This window comes from Ursus maritimus, unplaced genomic scaffold (assembly GCF_017311325.1).
Source record: "Ursus maritimus isolate PB19 unplaced genomic scaffold, ASM1731132v1 scaffold_35, whole genome shotgun sequence".
Taxonomy (NCBI): Eukaryota; Metazoa; Chordata; class Mammalia; order Carnivora; family Ursidae; genus Ursus; species Ursus maritimus.
This window is the reverse complement of record NW_024426119.1, coordinates 10,986,708-11,013,638: the sequence shown is the minus strand read 5'-3', so window position 1 is coordinate 11,013,638 and position 26,931 is coordinate 10,986,708. Positions and strand designations below refer to the sequence as shown.

The window sequence follows — 26,931 nt, the reverse complement described above, 5'->3', positions numbered from 1 at the left end:
GTCTCTTCTTCTAGGGTTTTATTTTCTAAATTTCAGAGATGGCAGATGAGTGACTGAATGTTTCACATCAGATTTCAGTGTTCTGCTGCTCTTGACGGTTATTTCTGATTAATTTTACTTTCTGGTAAATTCTTGCAACAGACCTTAGGGGGAAAAATCACAATGTCAGAATTCATTGCTGTTAGCCTAAAGCAAGCACGAAAGCAAACAGACAAGCCTATAATCAATTAGCTCAAACCCCTCCACGTTATTGGAGTTTTCTATTTTTTTCCACCCTTAAATAAACATAGTATCTGCCACATCTAAAGTTTAGGTTGGATACTTCCTGCGCTGAATCCCTGAAGTGTTTCCCAGATCGTTTCTAATTTTCCAATGCTGCTTTTGAAGAGGGCTACGATGAGTTGCACCGATAGTGCTGTAGGTGGCGCTGTGTACTCGATGCATGGTGGTCCTCGTGCCTCTAAGAGGTTCTTTGGAGATGGCGTCTGGCATCTTTTTAGTTAAACTTGATCTATCTGCTCAGCTTCTGTGGAGCAAGTCTGAGAAACAGATTAGCCGATTTCTGACCCTAAACGGAAGGTCAGCCGTTATGTGCTCAAATGCAGAGTTCACCCCAGGCTGGATCATGTCCCTCGCTGGGCTTTGGAATTACGCCCATAGGCTATGAGAATGACCCTCACGTGTTTCTTCGGAGCCTCTGCCTAGCAGCCTTTTCTGGGCGTTGTACATGGACGCAGACACTACATTAGAGTCACATTCTACATTAAAGTCACATTCTAATCCCATGAGGATGGAGGAGTTGGGCTGAACATAACTCATCAGCTTCCTTTTAAGCAGCAAGGCTGCTTGGTGTTGGAGGAGGCATAGCTCAATTTCTGAATCCAATATTGCCCTTGAAAGTGGGCACCTACTTGAATGAGACCTTTGTTCCCCCTACCCTGCTCCCAAGTCTTGGAGCTTTTTGTTGTTGTTAAAAACCTGCGTGACCATTCAGGAAACTCTGTCTCAGACACGGTGCGTGCTCTGATGGTGTACCGCCGGGCACCTACTATCGGGCTGCCGAGTGGATCGTTTGTCAGCCAAGCTGCAGGATCTCAAATTCCTTAATTAAACTTGCAGGCTTCAGGTTTCAGAAAATGAATCCACATCTTATTTTTATAGAATATGAACATGTAGAACCGGGAGAATTGGAAAGCCCCTCAGAATGGTGTGCTCGATGACCTCTGGTATATTACAATTCTAATTCCCTAAACACATCTACTAAAGGCACATCTAACTTGGAGTGTCTCTTACATTTTCTTGCATCGAAGGGAATGAGATGACACTTCCCGTCACATTTCTGTAATGAAGTTATTAGAGTTGAATTTGATTATTTTTTCCTGTTCATTGTTTTCTGATGACTTCTCTTCTTTCTTGCGACCAGCAGATGGCTGTATGGCGTTCCTTGAATTGACACACATTTGTTTGGTGCTACTAAGTGTATGAAGTTAATTCACTTCTGCCCTGGCCAGTGCGGAAATCTTGGGCGGTGTGATTCAGTCCCACAGGTGAGGAGAGTGGCGGACGAAGGCTCCCCCGCCCCTTGCCCCCATCAGCATCTCTGCCCTCCGTGCCTGGATTTTTGAGGGCCTCCGGTTGCGTGGGAGTGTGTACGGAAAGGGGTTGTCCCATGGAATAGTCAGATGATGGAGCTGTCGGATACTAAGTCTGGGGCATGTGGGCGGCAGTCCTTCTGGGTGGTTAGTAGACAGTGTGCCGGCTACATCCATAGCAGAGCATCCCCAGGTGGCCAAGGAAAGGATGAATAGTGCAGCTGCTCTGACCTGGGCTGGAGAGTGCCTCCTTGACTAGAATGGCGTCTGGGTCATTTGTGAGTATGGACTCAGCTCCGGTTCACTTTTCTGGTACTGGCGGTTGTTGCTTGAATGCAGGGCAATGGGGGGACATATCTCTGGATATTGCCTGTGCTTCTGTCCACATGTCTCTCCAAATGAAGGCCCTTTGTCAATTCCCCACATCACTTCCCTTTTATCACCCTTCCCTCCTCCTTTCCCATCACTCACTCTAGGGGTGGGGAAGACTCCCCCTAGGGGTGTCTGTGCCCAATCACATATTTTTCTAAATCTTTTTGTCTTACTCTTGTGAGGTAGAGATTGCTAGTGCTGACTCACATCAGGGTCTTCTTTCCTTCTTGGGCATATGTGAAGATGAAGCTTTCCAGCCTCTCTTACAGTCAGTTAGGGCCATGTGACTTGTTCTAGCCAACAAAATATGAGTGGAAATGGTACTTAACTGGTTCCGGGCAGTATGGACTGAACTCTGTTCATACGTTGAAGCCTTAACACTCAGTACCTTAGAATGTGACTGCATTGGAAGATGGGGCCTTTAAAAAGACGATTATGGTCAAATGAGATCATAAGGGGGGGGAGCCTAGTCCAATATAACTGCTTCCTATAAGAAGAGGAAGAGATACCAGGGATGAGCGTGTAGAGAGGAAAGACCACAAGGAGGACACAAGAAGGTGGCCATTTGCAAGCCAAGGAGAGAGGCCTCAGGAGAAGCCAAACCTACTGACAACTTGATTTTGGACTTCCAGCCTCCAGATTTGTGAAAAATAAATTTCTGTTGTTTGAGCCGCCCAGTCTGTGGTATTTCATTATGGCAGCCAGAGCAGACTAATACACAGGCTAAAGAATTTTAAATTGAATTTTAAATTTTAAAGTGAGCTCCCCATTCTCTCTCTTTTGCTATACTGACCTTCATGTATGCTAGATGGTGTTGCTAAAGAATGAGGAGGAAGGCCCAACTCCAACAAGTTTTCTCGTGCTAAAGCCACTGATGTTTCTGGTTTGGTTTTTGCTGTAGGATAGCCTGATACGAATCAGGTAGACTGATTCAACCTGGACCTTGCCTTTCCAGAACAAAAAGCTAAGCATCTGACCTTTTAGATCTGCAGTTCCATGGGAAGAATCCTCCTTGAGGCAAGGGATGCTTCATGTCTGAATGCATGAGTGGGGCTGGCTCACAGGGCAACTGGGAATCGGAGGTGAAAAGAATTGGTTAATACATCAAAATATTCTGCTGCAACAATTACATAGGCTCTCAACAGACCTAAGAGGGTTCCTCTTAGTGCTCAAGCTGTGCCCTCCAGGTCTCAGAGATTTGCTAAGATGCTTCTGGTGGGTGTCACAGACAAGGTGAGCCTCTGGTTCTTCTTTCTTTAATGAGAGCAGCTCTCCTTTTATTGGTTCAGGGTTCTGTGTGAGACTTCATTTAAATGAAGAGTTCTATTGCTAAAGAAATTTTTAAAAAATCACTGTGATAGTTCCAAGCAGTCAAATAAGTACAGATTTTATGAGTATGTACAGTCTTTGTAGTTTGAAGTTTTGTTTGATTCAGGCAGAGCACTATATGGATGGGTTCAAGGTCATGGGGCTCAGTTCTGCTCACTTCCTTGATCCTTTAGGTGACAAAAAAAAAAAGATCTCTGACTCATGGAAATAGATCTGTGCAAAGCAGATTTACTCGTTGTGGGTCTTCATGTATTATTTTATGTTTAAAAGGTATTTATGGAAAACACCAATGGCATATAGCAGCGCAGTGCAGGTACTAGAACCAAGGCCTGAACTCTGGGTTTTACATGCTGTCACTCCTCATCCTGTGCTGACGGCAGACATTACTAACTGATCACAGAACGAATTGCTACGGAGCCCAGATATGGTCCCGCAGTTCTTCTCATCACAGTGCTCTAGGCAGCCTCTTCCAACTAATTGGTGTCAGCACAGGATACGAGACCTCTTTTATCACCATTATGCATAATCAATAATCATTGGGATTCATTATCTGTGTCTTTGAATGCTGGGTTTTAGAGTTGTAGTAAAGTTGGTACCTCTGTGGTCAGTACTTGTGGAAGCCCACAATGGCCATGCTGATTTAAATTTAAATTTGAAATGTGTTCTATATAAAAGTCCTGTTGAGTTTGAGTTGAAATGAGAATGGGTCAGGATCATGGCTGGTAACAAACAGCACACCCAAAGTGGTGAACTGTAGAGAATTTACTGAAGGGGCTTTGACAAGGTTCAGGGCAGGATCAATGAACCCTAAGAGAGGTGGTGAAGCATCCAGGTACTAGTACAAGTGAAAATAAATTCTCGTCTTCTGGCCTGAATGCAAATAGAAGGAACAGTGTTTGAGGATCCTGGGAAGAACGGGAGACCTGGAAGAGGGACCTTCTATAGAAACTGGGCCTTAGGCTGAGGGACACAACCGGGGGAGATGGAGCAGAGAGGGAGCTGGGGGAGCAAACATCCTGACCCTTCTCTCCTTCTGCCAGTTGATCTCTCAGTGCTTTTTAGCGTCTGAGCCCTATTTACTGAACAGACCTTTCAGTAAATTCTTTGCAGTTTAATGAGAAAGCCAGAGGTTGAGGAGCTCAGGTGATGCAGACCATAGACGTTAGCCTTCAGGGTACAGAGAAGGGAGGAGAATGGAGCCGGCAGGTAGGATGAAGAGTAATCAGCTCGGGGAAGTATCTGCACCAGCTCCACGAGAGCAGGGACTTGATGTGACATGTTCTCATTGCCATATCTCCAACATCTGGAACGGTGCTGGACACGTAGTAAGTACTCAACATGTAGCTGTCGAATGGATGAATAAATACCCTGCATACCAGACATGTGGCCTTTACACCAAAATGCTCAACTCAGAATTTAGGAATTAACGAGGCATTCGACGGAAGTGTCAGACATGGCCTTTGTCCACTGGGAAGTTGACGTTTAGCATATGATTAAAACAATATGCTTAATTTGATTCTGCTCACCTATAAAGAGTTGGTTGGAGGATCCAGAGAGGTTATATATATTTTACAAAGAATTTCCATTTCAGTTACCTATTACCGTATAACAAATCACCCTAAAACTTAGTAACTTAAAGCCACGATTCCATTTTGCTCACAATTTTTTGGGTCAGGAATTCCAGAAGGACTCGGTTACGTGTCAGCTGGGTGGCTGGGGGCTGGGAGGATCCATTCCCAAGATGGACTCTTCATCTCATATCTGGGGTCTTGGGGACTCCTTGGCCTCATCCTACACATGTCTTGGGATTCTCAGAGGATGTTGATCTCAGGCTAGTAGCACTTTTTAATGGTGGCCACAGGGCCAGCCCAGATTTAAGGTGTTGGGGGCACAGGCTCCGCAGTCTCCACCTCATGATGGGGGAGTAGCCAGTTCACACTGCAGAAGAGCAGGTGGAATGGAAAACGGAAAATGTTGCCCATTTTAGAAAATGCAGTCTGTTGTACCTCATTCATACAGCCCCCTATTCAGCTTTTATTCCAGTTCTTTCTCAGGCCACTTTCTCGATTTTAGCTACAATTTGTTAAGCACTTAGTGTATGCTGGGTACTGTGTTAAGTACTCCTATGCATAATCTCCATTTAATTCTCACAGTCAGCCGTGAGATATTTCCATTTCACAGATGAGGAAGATGAAGTACAGGGAAAATAGTCATCTTGCCAGAGGTCACTCAGGAACTCAAACTGGCTTGGTTTTAGAAAGGATTTACGATGCTTTCAAATACATAGAATGCCACACAATAGAGTAAAATAAGTAGGTTAGAAAATTGTAGCTGAGAGAAAGGGAGGATGAAATGGGTGGGAGGTTAGAGTGCACAGGACTGCCCTCAGGTTCTGGGAACCTGCCTGGCATAGGCCACACATTTGGCATTAAGACTTCTAGTAGCCAACACGGTGAGGGAAAGGTGAGCAGTCCATACGAGAGGGGGGGAGGGTAGGGAGGAACTGGTGTCACTATTCCTATTCTTGATGCCAAGCTCAGAAAAATGATCCCGTCATGGGCCCTCAACTCCATCTTCAGCAGCCCCCATTGTCTGTTTTCATAGGGCTGTTTCTTTCAAAATGCCTTAACGTAGGCTGAGGCAACCTCAACACGGATTCAAAAAAATATATATGTAGGATACATTCAATGTCAGGAAGCAATGCCCTTGAGTAAACTCATCATGCCCACCGCCCCACCCCCAACCAGTCAGAGAATGTTAGCTTTGGAGAGAGTTACAGGAAGATCTCTCAAGTCTCCTTAAAAGGGCTGGGGGATCCATGAGATAGGGGGTTGGAGGGCAGCTGCAGGGAGAACTCCCTGGGGGAGAAGCTTTCCAATTCCTGCCTGAGGGAGGTAGGGTTTTTCTCTCACTACCACTCCTGCCAGTGATTTTAAAGCAAGTCATAAAATAAATAAAAATGTAGGAGAAGAAAGAAAAGAGAGAAAACTGAAGTAAAATAATAAAAGCAGAGTAGAAGGCTAAGAGAACATTAAAGTAAAAACACTGAATCTTGGTAAGAGAAAGTCGAAAGAAAAATAGTAGAATATACATTTTAAGAGAATAAAAGCCCAATACAGATAAAAGCTTAAGACTTAAAATAGTCATGAGAGATAAATAAGTTTTAAGATAAAGGAAATAGAAGAACAGACAGAATCATTGAAATAGAGTGAGGGGGGGGAAAAAAAAAGCCCAAATTAGATAGAAGTTAAAAAATAAAATTAGCAAGCTATGAATAAAATTAAAAAATAAAAATTAAAAAGTAATGATAAGATACATAAGATTTAAGATAAAAAATACAATAACATAAATCAACAAGGTCAAAAAGGTGAAAGGTAAATATATCAAAGTAAAGGATAAAATATTAAGAGAGTAACGGACTAAAAATGGAAAAACATGCTATAGAAACGTTAAAAACATAAAAGTCGATGGGTTTAGAGCTTAGGTACAATATAAGGAATTAAGAATGCTCTTTTTTTGTTGTTGTTGTTTAAAGATTTTATTTATTTATTTGACAGAGAGATAGACAGCCAGCGAGAGAGGGAACACAAGCAGGGGGAGTGGGAGAGGAAGAAGCAGGCTCATAGCGGAGGAGCCTGATGTGGGGCTCGATCCCAGGACCTTGGGATCACGCCCTGGGCCGAAGGCAGACGCTTAACCGCTGAGCCACCCAGGTGCCCAAGAATGTTCTTTTGACTATTAATACTTAAACAAAGAGGATTAAGAGAAAAAATTTTAAAAAAGGTTTTATTTATTTGAGATAGAGAAAGCAGGGGAATGGCAGAGGGAGAGGGAGAAGCAGGGCCCCCACTGAGCAGGGAGCTGGCCGTGGGCTCCATCCTAGGACACTGGGATCATGACCTGAGCCAAAGGCAGACACCTAACTGACTGAGCCATTCAGGCACCCAAGAAAAAAATATTTTAAAAAGAAAATAAAAGAAGCTTGAACTGAAAGGGATAGATAATAAAGTAAGAGTAAAGGAAAGGAAACCTTAAATTAGCACAAATGAAGACAACAGCAAAATTTGTAGCAATAATATCAAAGAAAAAAGCTAAAAAGCTTTGCAATAGACCCAGAATATTTTCCTGATAGACAAATATCTAACAACCACAAAAATAATTTCTGTCTATTACAAATTCCCATGGTAGGGCTGGGTCCCTATACTGGAGTATCTCCTGTTGTAGTAGCAGGGACGTTTTTGGCAAGATGAAAAAGGCAGAATAGGTATGAGATGCCCTTGACTTTTTGCTAGCAGGTTGCACTGTCCGCCTTTAACACTGTTTTGCGGTAATGATGCAGCAGTTGCTCTGTAACTCAACCAGTTGGGGTTGTGGTAGGGCACAAGCAACAGTCCAAACTATGCAAACATCTTGGGCAAAAACCATATAGGAAAGTAATTACACAGGTGGTGGGGGTGGAGAGAGATGAAGGTGGACGGGAGGAGGAATTAAATTAGCTCTACTTGGACATACAGATGGCCAACGGGTACATCAAAAGTGCTCAACATGACTAATCATCAGGGCGATGCAAGTCAAAGCAATGAGATACCACCTCACACCTGTTAGGATGGCTAGTATTAAAAAGACAAAAAACAACAAGTGTTGTTGAAGATGTGGAGAAGGGAGCTTTTGTGTACTGTTGCAGGGAATTGGTGCAGCCAGGAGAATAGTATGGAGGTTCCTCAAATAATTAAAAATAGATACACTGTATTCATCAATTCTACTTCTGAGTATATGTCTGAAGGAAACAAAATTACCATCTTGAAAGGCTATATGCACCCCAATATTTATCATAGTATTAGTCACATTTACCAAGATATGGAAACAACCTAAATATCCACTGATGGATTAATGGATAAAGAAGATATATATATCACCTAAAAAAGGGTGAGCTCTTTCATACCATAAAAAAGAACGAAATCTTGCCATCTGGGACAACATGGATGGACCTTGAGGGCATTTGGCTAAGTGACATAAGTCAGAGAGAGAAACACAAATACTGCATGAGCTTTATGTCAAATCTAAAATACCAAACTCAGAGAAACAGGGAACAGATTGGTGGGTGAAATGGGTGAAGGTGGTCAACAAGTACAAACTTCCAGTTACAAGATAAAGATTATCTGGGGATGTAATGTACAGCATGGTGACTATAGCTAATAACATTGTACTGTGCATTTGAAAGTTGCTAAGAGAGTCAATCTTAAAAGTTCTAATCGCAAGAAAAAATTGTAGCTACGTGATTTGATGGATGTTTACTAAACTTATTGTGGTGATCCTTTTGCAATATATGCATGTATCAAATCATCATGTCATGCACCTAAAACTAATACAATATTAACTGTCAATTGTATCTCACTGGAAACAATTTTTTATTTTTTAAAAAGACCTTTTTCAAAAGATTTTATTTATTTATTTGAGAGAGAGAGATAGGGAGAGTGAGAGAGAGGGAGAGCATGAGCAGGGGGAGGGGCAGAGGGAGAAGCAGACTTCCTGCTGAGCAGGGAGCCCAATGTGGGGCTCGATCCCAGCACTCTGGGATCATGACCTGAGCTGAAAGCAGACGCTTAACCGACTGAGCCACCCAGGCGCCCCTGGAAACAATTTTTTAAAAAGTAGCTCTATTCAGTGAAATAGGAATTGAGATCATCTTCTGAGCATGAGAGGGGGGAACAAGAATGAGTAGGATGAAAATGATTGGGTGTAGTTGAGGGGTGGGGAATAGCCCAGCAACTCAACATTTCACCCCTAGTCAGTGTCCTGGTATGGCTGGACTGCCTGACTTTGCATAATGTTGCCTGGTGACATCACATCTCCATGCTGATTCTCTTACAAGGGGGGGGGTCACCCAGGTGTGTAAATAGGCAGGTGGGTGGAAGGTCAAGAGCAGTCAAATCCTGGGGTATCAGTAGAACCAGAGTGAAGTGGTTGAGCTTGGGGACTGGCCAGTCCGGGGGGTACTGGTTGAGTGGAGAATGGGACTGAAATGTTTGCATGAGGGCAAAGAGCAGGCTCAGTGAGAGAGGGCACTGGGGTCCTAGGGGAAAGGTAGCAGTCAGATGGAACTTTCAGAGCAACAGCACTTACCGTGATGTTGTGGAGATAAAACAGGTCATGCTCACACAGGGTGTGAGGGTGTTTGTTTAAAGGAAAGGGGAAAGGCTACTGGGTGTTTAAAGAGCATGGGTGATGTTCGCATCTCTGAGGATGATGGATGGAGATATTGGCTACAAGGATGGAAACAAGGTTGGAAAGTCCCTGAGGTCAGGGAAGGGAAGGGAAGAAGGTGGAATGATTGTTTTGAGAGGATATGAGTGGAGCTGGTGAAGTAGACTACGGAAGGGGGACTATGTGGCTCCTTCCTTCTGGGTTTGAGTTGAGTGAGTAGGGGAAAGAGTGGTCTTCCTTGGAGAGCATGGCAAAGGAGGAATGTGTTTATCCGTTAAAGAGATGAAGTGGAGTGGGAGAAGATGTGGAGGATGAGTGGCGGATGGACTCAAAGAACCTGTCTTTTGCTTTGAACATAGTGGGAGAGAAGCGAAGGCTTGATTCACTGGGGAGGGGAACGGTAGAGTCGCCTGGGGCTGAAAGAAGTGTGAAAGAAAAATGTGCAGTTATTTGAGCTGAGGATAGGGATTGTGGGTCACCGGGGCAAAGAGGAAGGTCCTGCTAGTGTTACGGGGAGGAACAGAAGTGCAGGAAATGTCGAGAGGGATTTGTTTATTTGCCTCTGGGTGAATTAGTATAGCGTATCCCATTCCAAGGCTTCAGTATGAAGGATTCTGCATACACAGGTAATGCAAGAACAGGACATTTATTGCTATTCTTAATGGGAAGATGTGCTACCAGGGAGGCGGGCTGTTTAATATCCTCTCCCACGTTTTGATGGATCAGAAATAGGGTTGCAATCAGCGATGAACGGTGTGACTTGAGGACTTGAGAGTAATTGGGGAAGGTACTGATTTGAGACTCAGGGCCCCGAAGAGGTTATCACAGATAGTTGGGTTGCTAATGCTGCGGCTAAGCGACCTTCGATTCCTGGCATCTTAGACAATAGATATAAAATACTCCCGTGTGCTTGAAAAACTTTCCTGGGGCAATAGCTGCGGGCAACTGTTCCGTAGGTAATTACAACACGAATTCTCACACATCTGCTTAGTGGATGGCCTATCAGCGAGGCTTAATGATGATGACTTGTTTCTGGTTGGATCTGTTAAATTGTCAGCTATCAAAAATTTTATGTGTGAGACTGCTGGGAATAATGAGATTGCGGGAGCTTTTCTAAAGTATACCCTCCATAGGAACATCTCCACGTCCTGTGCACCGTCCAGCACCTGTTTTTGTGAGGAAGAAGGAATCTGGACCATCAATTTGAATACCAATTAAATGGCTTACAAATGTCCTAGTAAGTACATTGATCCTGGATAATCCGGCCCAACAAAAAAGCCTTTGGCTGACAGTGCCTGGCACAGAATTAGTTCTCAATAAATATTAGCTAGCTATTGTTGGTCCAGTCACACTAATGCCAGCATTCATTGGAAGCATTGTGCCAGGCACCGCGATGAGCATAGCTCAGACATTCATTATCGGAAGGTTCCTTGCTATAAAACAAAAGTAATGTGGACAACTTGGAGATATATTCTAAGTATTATGTATAAAGATTAAGAGAAAAAATTAATTACTAAGTGCTGAATAAAATTAAGTTGCCTGAGAAAACATAAAATATGCGTCTGGGAGTTGGGTGACAAAAAAAGAGAGGATGTACAGAATTTAGAGAAATAGAAAGGTTATCGAGGTTACCTACACTAAGGGAGGGGGAGTTCTAGTTTCTAAAAACAACACCTGTATGGTATTCCCTGCTTTTTGAAAGCTCACCATCTCAGCATCAAGCCATCATAGCTTTAAGTTGTGTCTGGGAACATCTGTGCTTTATCTCAATTTATTTTGGGCATCCATTAGCAAGATGTGTTCTAAGGTATCAGAAAAGTCTATGAGAAGTTATTTTTTGGGTCTGGGAGTGCCCAAAAATTTTTCCATACAAACGAATGGTAATTGTTTCTTCACTTACAGCATTTCCGCTTACGAAGAGTTTCATAAAAATGCTCTACTATTGACTAGCAGGGGAAACCCTTAATGGGATCCTAGGCTCTTTAGCCCTTGGAAGCTCCTGGGGACCAACCCCAAATGTTTCCAGGCTAACACTTTGGTCCATGAAAGAAGAACAGATAGATGCTTATCTGAGTAGAGAAATTGTTGTCTGTCTGTTATGGCCCCAAAGTTTAATTCCTTCACTCAAACAGACTACATGGATTTTTCTTTATGAGCCAGTCAACAGAACTAATAATTATAATAACAATAAAATTATAAAATATATTATAAATGCAGATACAGTATTTTAGCATGTATCATGACAGGCACCTTAGATATTCAATCTAATTTAATACTCCAGCAGCAAATTGCCAGTCGTTTCTTTCCCACATTTTACCACGAACAAACTGAGTTCAAGAAAGTTAAGTAACTTATCCAAAGTCACACCTGTTAACCTTAAAAACAAAACTTCCAGTTATTTTACCATCTGCTATTTGGGAATAGCAGAGAATTTCAATCTGGGACAAAGAAGTTACTGAAGACACCATAGACAAGTCCAGAGAACAAAGGGGAGGAAACCTTTCTAAAGGAAAGTGGGAAGTTGGGAAGGCCACTCTTTTTTTTTAATTTTTATATTTTTTAAAAGGATTTATTTATTTATTTGAGAGAGAGAGTGTGTGAGAGAGCACAAGTAGGTGGGGGAAGGAGTAGGGGCAGAGGAAGAAGCAGACTCCCCACTGAGCAAGGAACTGGATGTGGCGCTTGATCCCAGGACCCTGGGATCATGACCTGAGCCGAAGGCAGATGCTTAAAGCCTGTTCTAAAGAGAAAGTCCATTGAGGTAAACTAGGAGCTGGAAATATAGTGGCTTTTCATTGGCTGAATTGTGACTGTCTGTCATTGGTCGGGCTGTTGTGGGGGCAAGAGAAAATCCTTTCTTCCTCTTACTGGGAAAGTAAAGCAGTATCCGTGTGCAAAGTCTGTGTCTTCCTGTTGGATTCGTAATTGCCAACAAGCGGTAGAGCGTGAGCTCTCCCTCTGCCAAGCTTCCCGACTGCAGTTTATTAAGGTTGCCCTGGATTACTTTTCACGTTTCCTCCTTTTGACCAAGATCTTCCTTTGAGGGGCACCTGGGTGGCTCAGTCCTTAAGCGTCTGCCTTCGGCTCAGGGGTGATCCTGGAGTTCTGGGATCGAGCCCCACATCAGGCTCCTCCGCTGGGAACCTGCTTCTCCCTCTCCCACTCCCCCTGCTTGTGTTCCCTCTCTCGCTGGCTGTCTCTCTCTCTGTCGAATAAATAAATAAAATCTTAAAAAAAAAAAAAAAAAGATCTTCCTTTGAAAGTATTGCTGACCAGTAGTCAGGTTCTTTATTTATATTTAGTGGTTTAGTGCCAGGAAGGAGCTTCTCTGCCAGTGGAGTCCCAATAGTGCCATTACTGCATGTGATTAACCCTGAGGATTGAGGATGATACACAGTGAAGGTGTCGTAAAATGGGCCAAACAGCACAGGGTTGTCAAAGCTCCTGACTAGTAAAATGGGTTCCCTAATTTCTGTGAAGTTTGAGAAGGGTTCCCCAGGTAGGGGTAATCTTTTCCAACAGAAGTAGTAGTGGCTTGTCTACAAGAGAAAGCTGTGGTCCAGTGAGAAAACATATAGATTATGACTAAAAGGTATTTATCCATGAGGGAGGGAAGGTGTATGAAATCCATTTGTACAAACAGGTTAACAGGTTTCTCTTGATTATACTTCGGGCAGGTGGGACAAGTGAAGTGGGCACTTTTTGCAGCCTTATTAACCTTTCCTCATCAGTACTGGTTCCTGAATGCTATCATTTTGTCAGTCGACCAATGTCAGTAGCATATGGGGTTTAGAAACAACAGGGTGCCAAGGGATAACAATGTTATTTATTTCTAAGGGGTCCATACATGGGCATTGGGTTTCCTCACAGGTAAAATATGGGTGTTATAGAGATTAGTACAGGGGATAATAAGGCCCTGAGCCTTGCAATCTTCTCTTATGGGCTTCTTTACTTACAGGACATTGATTAATTATGGGAAGAGGTTTTGAGGGATCTATTTGAATCCTGATGGTAGGTGTATTGTGAATTCTGCCAATATCAGCTGAGGATTTTGCCCATAAAGAGGATGGTAGCTGAACCAATAGAAATAAATGATCAGTATCCCCAGACTCAGCTAATAGTGCCATCGGAGTCAGAGCACAGAAAAGATGCTGAAGGTCATTTATTTCCCTTTGTGGGCTATTTTGGTTACTACTGCCAAGTTCTAGAATTGCCTGCTCCTTTTGGGAGAAATTCTGGCATGATACTTTTACTAAGAAATCTTGGCCCAATAAATGAATAGGGGCAGAGGACCTAAGGAGGAAGCCTGTGTATTTCTCAAAGGGCCTAGACAAAATAGAATAGGCTTAGAGACAGGAGTCTGTTGAGGTTTATTAAAGACCCTCCCTATTATTCAAACTGTTTTCATACTCTGATGCAGGGGCTGCTTTACAGCAGTGGGGTTAAATACGGAGAGTGTAGGTCTCTTGTCAACAAGGACAGAGAGAGATTCATTCCCAATCTGGAGCGTGGTTTGTCTGAGCCAATTAAGAGGGAGGATTGGGAAGAGCCCCTGTAGTTCCTTGAAGCCCTGTCATTGGGAATTAGGAGGACATTGGAAAGGTTGGCTAGAGGGCTGAAGGCACCTGGAGTGCTTAAATTTCTAATTATCTTTTTTTTTTTCCCCAGTATCCTGATTCATTGCAATAATAGAAACTAGGTTTCTGATTTTGTTTAGGGGCCTTCATTTGCTGGAGTTTGGACACTGAAAATTTTAGCAGTCTTTCCTCTAGGTGACTCATCTAGGGTGCGAGTTAACAGGTTTTAATTAGTTGGATTTGGAGTGGACATAATTTCCCATTCCATCCTGGTCCTTTTAACTAAAAGATAAAGATACAGGTTCAGCCTGTAGCACAGAGTTCTATGCTACCAGGTGGATTCAACATTCAAGGAAGACCAGAATATTCTTAAAAGAGAATTTGGAGTTGATTGTAATAATCACGAACAGATTCATCAGGCTTTTGTGTGCAAGCCTGAATTTTGTTCCAATCAATAGGCTTAGGGAAAAGCTATTATTATTGCTTGGTGGAGATTTCCAGTGCGTTTTCTAGCATCTTGCCAAAAGTTAGGACTCTGTTTCTATAAATTCCTTTTGGGATGTTCCCTTCTGACTGGTTTCACCCAATGTTTGGCATGATCCTCACCAACAGGCATGGGGACTTACTGATATAAACCTGAGAAACCAGGTTGGTAAGTTTGAATAACTATGTTAAATTCTTCAGCAAACTTATGGGGGTCCTCAGTCACTTTAGGAAACACTTTAACTATGGCTCATAATTCGACCTTAGTCTGGGGAACATAAGAAGCTTGAGGTTTATTTAGACTCTCCGAAGACTTAACTTTAAAGAGGCAGGTTGTTTTTTGTTTTTTTAAGATTTTATTTATTTATTTGAGAGAGAGAGAGCATAAGCAGGGAGGAGGGGTAGAGGGAGAAGGAAAAGCAGGTTCCCCACTGAATAGGCAGCCCAACGTCGGACTCTATTCCAGGACCATGGGATCATGATCTGAGCAGAAGGCAGACGCATAACTGACTGAGCTACCCAGGCCCCCAGAGGCAGGTTTTAATAGATTCAGGAGAGGAAGGAGTGGGGAAAGATTTGGAGGAAAAGGAAAGGTCAGTAGAAAGAATAGAGGAAAATGGCACCAGAGGCGGGCCCTGAGCACAAGGTGGCCACCACGTGTCTGTAGACAGAGAAGATGGGGGAGGGGAAAAAGAAGCTTCAGGAGACATTTTGACTTTTTTGTTATTTACATTAGTTAATTTAGACATAGTACTTTGCAAAGACACAAATCTAGAATCCTGAAACCATCTGGAAGCCTCAAGGTACCTTCTAAAATAGGCATCCCATTCAGGTTTTTTTTTTTTTTCCTTTTTTCTTTCTTTTAAGGAGCCATGGCTTTCTTTTAATTTTGAGTAAAACAAGTTTGGGGAGATTTAAAGTTCCACAGAATGGCCATTGAAGTTCTGAATTACTTTTGGCTAAGGCAGTCCATTTATTTATAAGTGTGCATGTGGAGGGACCATAAATTTTAAACATAAAAGCAGCCAGAGTCCCAGTAGGGAGGTGCACCCTCAAAGCCCTTTCATAACGGGGATCCTGTTGCTTAGAGGTTTTTCAGGAACAGCCTGGTTCCAGAAGGCATCAGACCAAAGGCCAGCACAGCTCCAGTAGGAATAGCCTGGTTCCAAAGGAATCAGACTGAAGGCTGGCACAGTTCCAAAGGAAGAGTCTAGTCCCAAAAGGGAGTCAGACCAAAGGCCACCATAGCTCAAACTGGCACAGTTCCAACAGGAATAGTCTGGTTTCAAAAATAAGTCAGATGGAAGGCTAGCACAGTTCAATAGAAAAGTCCAGTCCCAAACAGGACTCAGACTTGAAGCCTGCACATTTCTTTCTTTCTTCCTTTCTTTCCTTCTTCTTCTTTTTTTTTTTTTTTTAATATTTTTTTATTTGGGCAGGAGGGGCAGAGGGAAAGAATCTTCAAGCAGATTCTGTGCTCAGCACAAAGCCCAGTGTTGGGCTCCATCTCCCAACTCTGAGATCACAACCTCAGGTGAGACCAAGAGTTGGTCACTTAACCTACTGATCTACCCAGGCGCGCCTAGGCCTGCACATTTCCAGCAGGAACAGTCAGATTTTTTTTTTTAAGATTTTATGTATTTGACAGAGAGAGACACAGCAAGAGAGGGGACACAAGCAGAGGGAGAGGGAGAAGCAGGGTTGACACAGGCACCCCCAAATATTGTCTTCTATATATTCTCACAGATTTTATATTTAGACTATCATTTGTTTGAGCTAATTTTTGATATAATGCAATCTATGAATTAAGTTCATATTGTTTTCAAAGATAGCTGATGATTCTAGCACATTTGTGACGTGTGCTAGGATTGGAATTATCTTCACACCCTTTCTGAAAATTAATTGAACATGTGTGTGTTTATTTCTGGACTCTATTCTGTTTCATTGAATTATTAGTCTATATTTATTCCATACCACACGTTCTTGATTGTTGTAGATTTATAATAAGTCTTGAAATCCTTCAATTAACATAATTTCTCCAATTTTTGTTATCTTTTATTCAAAGTTGTTATGGCTATTCTGTCTTCTGCATTTATATGGATTTTAAAATCAGTGTCTCAACTTGTACAAAACATGCTGTTGACATTTTGACTGGGATGGTTTAAAAATATGTCAGTTTGGGGAAAACTGACATCTTATCAATATTGAGTCTTTTTATCTAAGTACAAAGGACTTCCCATTTAATCAGATCTCCTTTACTTTATGTTAACAATGTGTTTATCAGTCTACAGGTCTGGTACTTTCATCAGATTTAGTCTAAATATTTAATGTTTTTGATACTAACATCAGTGGTTTTTTTTAAGATTTTATGTATTTGACAGAGAGAGACACAGCAAGAGAGGGGACACAAGCAGAGGGAGAGGGAGAAGCAGGGTTCCTGCTGAGCAGGGAGCCTGACGTGGGGCTCATGACCCAAGCTGAAGGCAGACGCTTAACGACTGAGCTACCCAGGTGCTCCGAGAAGAAAACATGCCCTCAAGCCCCAGGGTTGGCGAGAACACAGTGAGTGCATGGGCTCTTTGGGTGCTGGCCCCTGCTTGCTCACCAGTCTCAGAGTTGTTGGGTGTCCTCCTTGGATCCCCAAACAGGCCATCAGTGATGTTAACCTTAAAAATAAAACTTCCAGGGGTGCCTGGATGGCTCAGTAGGTTAAGCATCCAACCCTGGTCTCGGCTCATGATCTCAGGGTCATGAGATGGAGCCCTGTACCTGGCTCTGCGCTCAGCAGGGATTCTCCTTGAGAGTCTCTTACCCCCTTCCCCCGCCCATCCCCCCCACATCCTCAAGCACACGCACGTGCACTCTCTCTCTCTTTCTCACTAGAATAGATAAATAAAATCTTCAAAAAAAAACCAACCAACTTCCAGTTATTTTACCGACAAAAGATGGGTTTATTTGGGAATAGCAGAGAATTGAAATCCAGGACAGGCAAAACCATAGGCAATCCAAAGAACAAAGGAGAGGCATGCTCTTTTATAAAGGCAAGTGGGAAGTTGGGAAGGCTGCTATACACAAAAGTCCATTGGCATAACCTGGGAGCTAGAAGTATAGTGGCTGAGTTGGCTGGTTACCGAGGGATGGTGATGAAAAAGCCTTTCTTCTCCCTGCTCGGAGAGTAAAGCAGTATCCATGTGCATGGTCTGTGTCTTCCTGTTGGATTTGCAACTGAGAGCTCCCCTGCAGCATCTCCTGTCTCCATTGTAGTGGGGTTTCCTGTTATTAATTTTCACACACACAAGCTAAGTGGTGTGGTGAGGATTGTATATGATGATTTATTTATTTATTTATTTATTTATTTATTTATTTATTTATTCATTCATTTATTTATGTTTTAAAATATTTTATTTGTCAGAGACAGAGAGCACAAGCAGGGGGAGCTGCAGGCAGAAGGAGAAGGTGGCTCCCAGCTGAGCCAGGAGCCTGAAGCGGGACTGGATCCCAGGACCCTGAGATCATGACCTCAGCCAAGGCAGACGCTTAACTGACTGAGCCACCCAGGCATCCCAGATGTATTATTTTAAAAATGGAGGGGCACCTGCCTTTGGCTCAGGGCATGATCCCTGTGTTCTTGGATCGAGCCCCGCATCAGGCTCCTCTGTTGGGAGCCTGCTTCTTCCTCTCCCACTCCCCCTGCTTGTGTTCCCTCTCTCACTGGCTGTCTCTCTCTCCATCAAATAAATAAGTAAATAATTCTTAAAAAAAAATGGAAACAATTTCTTTAAAAGTCAGCTTTCATTTTAGAATATTCATGGATAATGAGATTGCTCTCTACCCACATTTGGAACTCCTTGTCCCTAACTGTCATTTTGTAAGAGGCCTGACACTGCACAGCACAATTCTTGGGGTTACTGGTAGCCTGGCCTCTGCTACTGTGTGGTTCTCCCAGGTATTGAATTGCTTAGTGCTTCAGTTTAATCACCAGTAAATTAAAATCATATCCATGAAGAAAAAAACCGCTTTTGGCTACTGTGGGAATTTGAGTGCACTGACAGAAGTGATCGTCCGACAGGGTTTCGGGGTGTCCTGGGGTGTGTGAAAATAGGGCAAATGACCTCTTTTGATATTGGTCCCTCTTTGGTCTTCTGAGACTGATTTCCAGTGTGTGGAGGGCGAGATTTCCTACACGCCAAATAATTCTCCAACTCCAGCTGGGTGTCCTATAATTCAATTCAATTCTGACAGTGTTTACCTGGAGATAGCATCAGAATCCCTAGTTCGAGGGCTCAGGCCTACAAGACTGCTCCCCCACCCCCCTACTTCAGATGCTGGTCACAAGCCAAGGTTGTCACCTGTGCTTCTAACTGACTGGTTATAACTCAGATTCCCAAGACCCCTTCCTCAGGTTTGATTAATTTGTTAGAGTGGCTCATGGAACTCGGAGAAACATTTTACTTTCTAGATTACTAATTTATTATAAAAGGATATATACTCAGGGACAGCCAGATGGAAAGGATGCCTAGGACAATACAGGGAAAGGGCAGGACCTCCATGTGTCACCAGCCTGGAAGCTCTCCAAACTCTATCTTCTTGGGGTTTTATGGAGGCTTTGCTACACAGTCATGACTGATTAATTCATTGGCCATCGGCAATGGAGTCATCCTCCCAGCCCTCTTCCTTCCCTGGGGCTGGGGCAGGAGGTGAGCTTGGGGGGAGGAGAACTTAAAGTTCAGACCTTTTAATCCTTAGGTGGGGTCCAAAAGTCACTTCATTAACATAACAAGAGATGCCTTTGTTACTCCTAAATTAGGAAATTACAAGGGTTTTGGCAGCTGTGAGCAAGAAACTGTGGATGAAAAACAAATATATATGAGAAATAAATTTCGGTCATCTGAATGCCCAAATATATATTTCTTATAAATTACAGTACGGCGGGCCCCTAAAGGAGGGGTTGTGAGAATTCTTTTACGAAAGGAGCTGGATGGGCACCTTTCTCTTTCTCTATATTTCTTTTGGTAGGTGAGGAAAGGTTAAGTAATGTGCCAAAGGTCATGCAATGCATCCCTGTCGAAGGCAACACTTGAACTCGGGTCTCTTGTCTGATATTTAAAGGGCCTTTTCTTTTTCATCACTTTTATGAGGTTAGTTCTTTAAGGATGTTACTTAGGGATGTCTACATTAAAAAAATATGAGAACATTTGTCATTTTTGTGTGTGTGTCTGCTCACTCTAAATGTGTGTGTGTTTTTGCGTAGTATTACTCTGCTAGGATGAAGACGAGGTTATCAGGGAATATTACAAGGTGAAACAACAGTGTTTCAACCAAAACAAAAGCCCGCCTTCTCCGGAGTGGATTCTGCTAGTACACCCGAGCATCACCCAGGGCTGAGTGGAGGTTACTGTTGATAGTGGGGGTGGGAAGGAGTCAGTCTAAAGCCGGACCTGAATGCTTCTGTTGTACCGAGTCCAATGACACTGGGGTAGGCTCCTTCTCAGCTGCTTTCCAGTGAGCCCCAAGTCCTGGCATTCAGGCCCTTGGGTAATCCCCTCCCAAGTGTGGGCTGGACCAGATGGTTCGCTTCTAAATGATAGAATGATGACAGATGAACAAGGGTGATGGTGTGGCACATTTGAGATCTGGCTACAAAAAGACTCTCTGGCTTCCCTCTTGCTCCCCCTTTCGGCTCTCTTGCTTGCTCGCTCTGAGGGAAGCCAGCTGCCAGGTCATGAGCTGCCCTATGGAGAGGCCCACATAGCAAGTAACTAAGGGAGGGAGGCCTCCAGTCAACAGTCTTCGAGGAGCCCTCAGTCCAACAGCCCTCAAGGAACGGAATCCTGCCAACACCCATGTAAGTAAGTCATCTTCCCATTGTGACCACAGCCTGTGAGGGACCCTGGGCCAGGGGACCCAGCTAAGCCACTCTTGGGCTCCTGACCCACTGAAACCATGAGACAGCAGTGTGTGTTTTTAAAGAACATGGCAATAGACAATGAATGCAGACACACTTGCTCACCTTCATCGAAGTGTAGTTGTTAGAAGGCCTTGGTAGAGTGTTCCACCTTGGCTTCCCACCTTAGTATTTTTAGAATTATAAGCTACTGCCTGGTACAAGAATATTCTTTGCCACAGGTGTGAATTAATCTTTGGACAGCTTTACTGCTTCACATTTAGCACCCATGAGATTCTGAGAGTCAACGGCCTTCACAGCATCAGCCATGGCCTTGTATCGCTGGAGTTCTGAGGTGATAAAATGTTTACAGACAAGCGTCTGAAGCACGTCGAGAATAATGATTTTTTTCCCCAAAGCTTCCAACATGAATAGGTTACCTTCACCATCAAGCATGGCCTACTTATTTTGTCACCCACAGTAAGACTTGGAGCACATGTAAGTTCGATGTGAGATGCCATGAATTTCCACATGGTTTTGCGGATGTTTACGACACTCACCATCCCCGCCATTTGAGATCTCCACACTAGGATGTTCAGAAGCTGTCTATCCCATACTCTCTCCTCTGCTCAGTTATGCGACGTGCAGGTTTAGGCAGGGATTATGTGTGGGGACACAGCCTTGGTGCCCAGGGCTATCTACTCCGTCCAAATCCACAGCTGGTTTCTGGTGTTAGTGCTAAGGAAATATACAAGCTGCCCCCAGAACTTGTTAATTGCTTGAAAGGGTTGGGAATTATGTAACAAAAGAGCTGTCAAAGATGTTGCCTTTGAGTATATCTGCCAAACAAACATGAGACATCCTGCAAAGGGATAGTAGAAATAGCAAACACTTGGGAATTAGCTGGATCTGAGCTCAAGTTGTGGCATTATTGCTTACTAGCTTGTGACCTGGGATGTATCACGTATTCTCCAGAGCCTCAGTTTCATTATCTACAAAGTGAGAATAATAATATCTGATTTGAAGGATTGTTATGATTTGTTTAATAAGGTAAAACTCAACTGCCTAATGTATATATGCTACTCAAAGAAGAGTAACTCTTCATGTTGCCTACTGAGGTCCTGCTATGAGTCTCCTAGGATCTAGCATGGTAACTGTCAGACAGACAGTGCAGAACTCTGGTTCTTCGGAGGCTGATAGACCAAAAGGGGAATAAATAAAACCCCCATGACTCTTGGGTGCTTGCTGTGGAGGAGGTTGCCTCTTTATATTGTTTTCCTTGTATTTGTAGGAACTAGTTGGGTGTATGGAGGTGGGAGGGGCCCCAACCTGGGCATCTTAATTCCAAATCTGATTTTGGGTATGGTTCCAGCTCCCCAGGGGTGTGTGTGTGTGTGTGTGTGTGTGTGCGCGCGCACGTATGCACACCTAGAAGGCCACTGCCCGCAAGGAAGTGCTTCACCAGCACAAATCTCAGAGCGTTGCTTTGGGTGGGATTGCTCAGACACTGTGTTGAGTACACTGAGGTCAAAAAGACAACCCTTGATTTCTTTTTCCAATTAACAGTGAAAAGTAATCTTCCATGCCATTTAAAACCTTTTTATTTTGAAATAATTGCAAACATACAAGAAAGTTGTAACCCACAGAATAGAAAGTTGCACAAAGGACTCCTGTCTATACTTCACCCAGATTCACCCGGTGTTAGTATTTTGCCACACTGGCTTTCTCTGTCTCTTTCTCAATCTACCTACCTATATAAAATGATTATTTTTCTGAACCATTTGGTAGTAAGCTGCAGACATGATATCCCTTTACCTCTAAATATTGCCGCATAGATTTCCTAAGAACAAGGATATCCTGTGACATAACTCGGCAGAGTGATCAAATTCAGGAGGTTTAACATTCAGAAAGTGTGATCTCATACACACCCCATATTCAAACTTCACCAACTGTCCTAATAATGTCTATTATGGCTATTATTTTCTCTGGTCCAGGATTTAACACAGGATCATGCATTGCATTTCATTGTCATGTCTTTTTAGTCCTTTAATCTGGGACAGTCCTTCAGCCTTTGTCTTTATGACCCTGACATTTTTGAAGAGTGCAGGCGAGTTACTTTGTAGAATGTCCTTCAATTTGGATTTGTCTGATGTTTCTTTATAATTAGATTCAGTTATACATTTTTGGCAGGAATATAATAGAAATGCATCACGTCAGGAGGCACTTGATGTCAGATTGTCTCATTACTGGCGATATTAACATTGATCACTTGGTAAGATGGTGTCTCTCAGGTTTTTCTACTGTGAAGTTACTAGTCCACTTTGTAATTAGTGAATAGTTTTAGGGAGATACTTCCCTGCTATGTACTTAGCATTTACTAAGTACCAGGCTGTCTGAGGTACTTTACATACTGTACCTCATTTAATTCTCACGACAAGCTATGAAGTTTATTTTTGTATTCCCCCCTTCTCCTTCCTCTCTCATTTTACAGATGAGAAAACTGAGGGCTGTCTAAGGTCATACAACATGGTTGTCTGTGACTCCAAAGTCCGTACTTGTTCATGCGTACAGTGTGTCCTAGAAATGGTCAAGCATCCAGAACTCCTGTTGCCCAGGTGGAGCCCATTGTTCACCTCAGGTAAGCTTGTGTCTTTAGTAGGAACTAAAGGACTGTGCTGAGAGGGGTTGCCTTTGTGTTTTGTAACTAAGATGGGAGGGATTGAAGTAACACAGAATCCTTACTGGAGCCATTTCGATGAGAATAGACTGGGTTGGTCAGCAGACTCAGGTCTGTCCACACATACTTATAATGTACAACACCCTGTGGTTTACAAAATGAAACTGACTCTTGTGCTATGCCGTGAGGGTGTGCGTATGTCCTGGTCATTCACCATGATTAGAGTGCTTAGCAAGTCATTACTTGAGTGACAGTACCAAGCGAAGGTCTTGCCTGTCATGCTATAATACTTTTTTTTTAAAAGAGGGGATCCGCGACAGCGGACTTCAGAAAAAAGAAAGTTATCAGGGATACAGGGGCATTACATAATGAAAAAGGGGTCAATTCTCCAAGAAGATGTAACAATCCTTAATGTGCGTGCACTTAACAACAGAGAATCAAAATATCTGAGGCAAAAACTGATAGAGCTTCAAGGAAAAATAGATAAATCCACTGTTATCGTTGGAGACTTCAACACCTCCCTATCAGAAATGGACAGATCCAGCAGGCAGGAATCATTAAGGACAGAGCTGAACTCAGTAGTGCCTAAAATCAACTGGATATAATTGACATCTGTCGAATACTTCATTCAATAACAGCAGAATACACAGTCTTCTCAAATTCACCTGAAACATCCACCAAAGTGGATCGCAATCTGGGTCATAAGACGCAGCTTAACAAATTTAAATGAGTAAAAGTCATACAGTGTCTGCTCTCGGACACAATGACATTAAACTAGAAATCAACAACAGGAAGATAGCTGGAAAATCCTCAAAGATTAAACAGCACACTTCTAAAGTTAGAACACATGAGTCAAAGAAGAAATCCCAAGAGAAATTAAAAAAATATTTTGAACTAAACAAAATGAAAACACAACTTATCAAAATTTGTGGGATTCAGTGAAAGCAGTGCTTAGAGAGAAATTTATAGCACTGAATGCATATATTAGAAAAGAAGAAAGATCTAAAATTAATCATCTAAGCTTTCATCTTAGGAAACTAGGAAAAGCAGAATAAATTAAATCGAAAGTAAGAAGAAGAAAGGAAATAATAAAAGTTAGAGCAGAAATCAAAGAAATTGAAGATAGGAAATCAATAGAGAAAATCAACAAAACCAAAAAGTGGTTCTTTGAAAAAAGGCCAATAAAATTGATAAGCCTATAGCTAGGCTAACTAACAAAAAGAGAGAGGACACAAATTACTAATACCAGGCGTGAAAGAGGGAACACCACTACAGAGTCCATGGATATTAAAAGGATAATAAAGGAATATTATGAACAACTTTATGCCCACAAATTTGATAACCTAGTTGAAACAGACCAATGAAAGACACCCTCTGCTAAAACTCACAGAAGAAATAGACAATCCCAAAAGGCCTATATCTATTAAAGAAATTAAATCAATCATTAATAAACTTATAAAATAGAAAACATCAGGCCCAGCTGGTGAATTCTACCAAATATTTAAGGACAAAATTATAACCAATTCTCTATAATCTCTTTCAGAAGACACAAGTATAGGAAATACTTCCTAAATTATTCTGAGGCCAGCATTATCCTAAAACCAAGACCAGACAAGGACATTATGAGAAAAGAAAACCGTAGATCAGTATCTGTCATGAATATAGATGCAAAAATCCTCAACAAAATAAAAAAAAATCAAATTAAACAATGTATAAAAAGAATTATATGCCACAACCAAGTGGCAGTTATCCCAGGTATGCAAGTCTTTTTCAATATTTGAAAATCAATTAATGTAATCCATCACATCAACAGGCTAAAGAAGAAAAAATCACATAATTACATCGATAGGTGCAGAAAAAGTATTTGACAAAATTTGCAGAAAAAGTATTTGACAAAATTTGACACCCATTCATGATAAGAACTCTTAGTATATGAGGAATAGAGGGGAACTTCCTCAACTTGATCAAGAATATCTGCAAAAACCAACGGTTAACATCATACTTAATGGAGAGAAACTCAAAGCTTTCCCCCTAAATTAGGAACAAAGCAAGGATGTCCTCTATCATCATTCTTTTTCAACATTGTATTGGGAGTCCTAGTTAATGCAATGAGACCAAAAAAAAAAAAAAAAGTGTATTGTTGAAAAAGAAATAAAACTGTCTTTATTTGAATATGATATGATTGTTTATATAGAAAATCTGAAAGAGCTGACAAGTTTAAGTGCCTAACAGTTGTTTTTTTTTTTTCTTTTTAATTGTAATGCAAGTGCCTGACTTAAACTTTTGATTGTTAAGGCATCCACTTCAAAGATGGCACTGGCTACCTCAAATAAACCCACTGCTAGCCACAGGACCAAATAGAGTCAGGCCTCCCCCCCGCCGCCCCCCGTTTCATTTTGTTTTAGAGACTGCTGGTTGACGTAGATAACTCACCATTTGGCCTTATGTTTTTCCCGTCTCATGCATTGATTCCCACTCCTATGTTAAATTCACCAATAAGGAGTGAAGTCATGAAACCCTAGGCCTTCACTCTCCACCCCAATAAAAGCAGAATCCTAGGTCCACATTCTCTTTCTCTACCCATGACCTCACTGCACAGGCCCAGGTGTGCTGTGTACTACCCAGGACTTGTGATATAATCTTGACATTCAACATTTCCTGATAGTTATTGATCGTAATAAAGACCACAAAGACCAGTCTAGCCACTTCATTGGTTCTAAAAGGAGATGTAGGGCCCAGGTGAGTGCCTTCAGGCATTTCTAACCAATAGCATTACTGTCCATATGCTGAGATCCATACCAAGCAAACAAAAAAACCTGGAACTAATAAGTGATAGCAAAGTTGTAGGTTACAAGGTTAATAAACAAAAGTCAATTGCTTTCCTATATACTAACAATGAACAAGAGGAATTTGAAATTAAACACACAATACCATTTATATTAGCACCCCCCCCAAAATGAAATACTTAGATATAAATTTAACAAAATATGTGTAAGATCTATATAAGGAAAATAACAAAACTCTGATGAAAGATGTCAAAGAAGAATGAAATAATGGAGAGATAGTTTATGTTCATGGATAGGAAGACTCAATATTGTCAGATGTCAGTTCTTTTCCAAATTGATCTATAGATTCAGTGGAACCACAATCAAAATCCCAGCAAGTTATTTTGTGGATATTGATAATCTGATTTTAAAGTAGTATATGGAGAAGCAAAAGAGCCTAGATAGCCAACTCAATATTGAAGGAAAAGAGCAAAGTCAGAGGTTGACTTCAAGGTGTATTATAAAGCTACAGTAATCAAGACAGTGGGGTACTGATAAAAGAATAGACAATGGAACAGAGCAGAGAGCCCAGAAATAGACTCACACAAATATAATCAACTGATCTTTGACAAGGTCTAGACATAGACCTTACACTCTTCACAAAAATTAACTCAAAACGTATCATAGATGTACATGTAAACCACAGAATTATAAAACTCCTGCAAGAGAACATAGGAGAAGGTCTAGATGACCTTTTTAGATACGACCAAAGCATGATCAATGAAAGAATTGATAAGCTGGACTTCATTAAAATAAAAAAATAGTATCTTTGTGAAAGATACTGTCAGGATAATGAAAAGCCAAACCACAGAGTGGTAGAAAATATTTGCACAAGACGTATATGAGAAGGGATTACTAACCAGGGGCGCCTGGGTGGCTCAGTTGTTAAGCGTCTGCCTTCTGCTCAGGGCGTGATCCCAGGGTCCTGGGATCAAGCCCCGAGTTGGGCTCCCTGCTCGGCTGGGAGAAGAAGCCTGCTTCTTCCTCT

The 26,931-nt window shown here is 42.2% G+C and overlaps 1 long non-coding RNA gene across 1 annotated transcript; it reads left to right on the top strand.

Moving 5' to 3' along the window:
• The first annotated feature begins 1,034 nt into the window (after nt 1-1,034).
• LOC121100209 lies at nt 1,035-24,185 on the top strand. The gene is made up of 2 exons (XR_005831943.1): nt 1,035-1,547; nt 22,933-24,185. It is a non-coding gene; the product is annotated as an uncharacterized LOC121100209 (long non-coding RNA).
• The last annotated feature ends 2,746 nt before the right edge of the window (nt 24,186-26,931 follow it).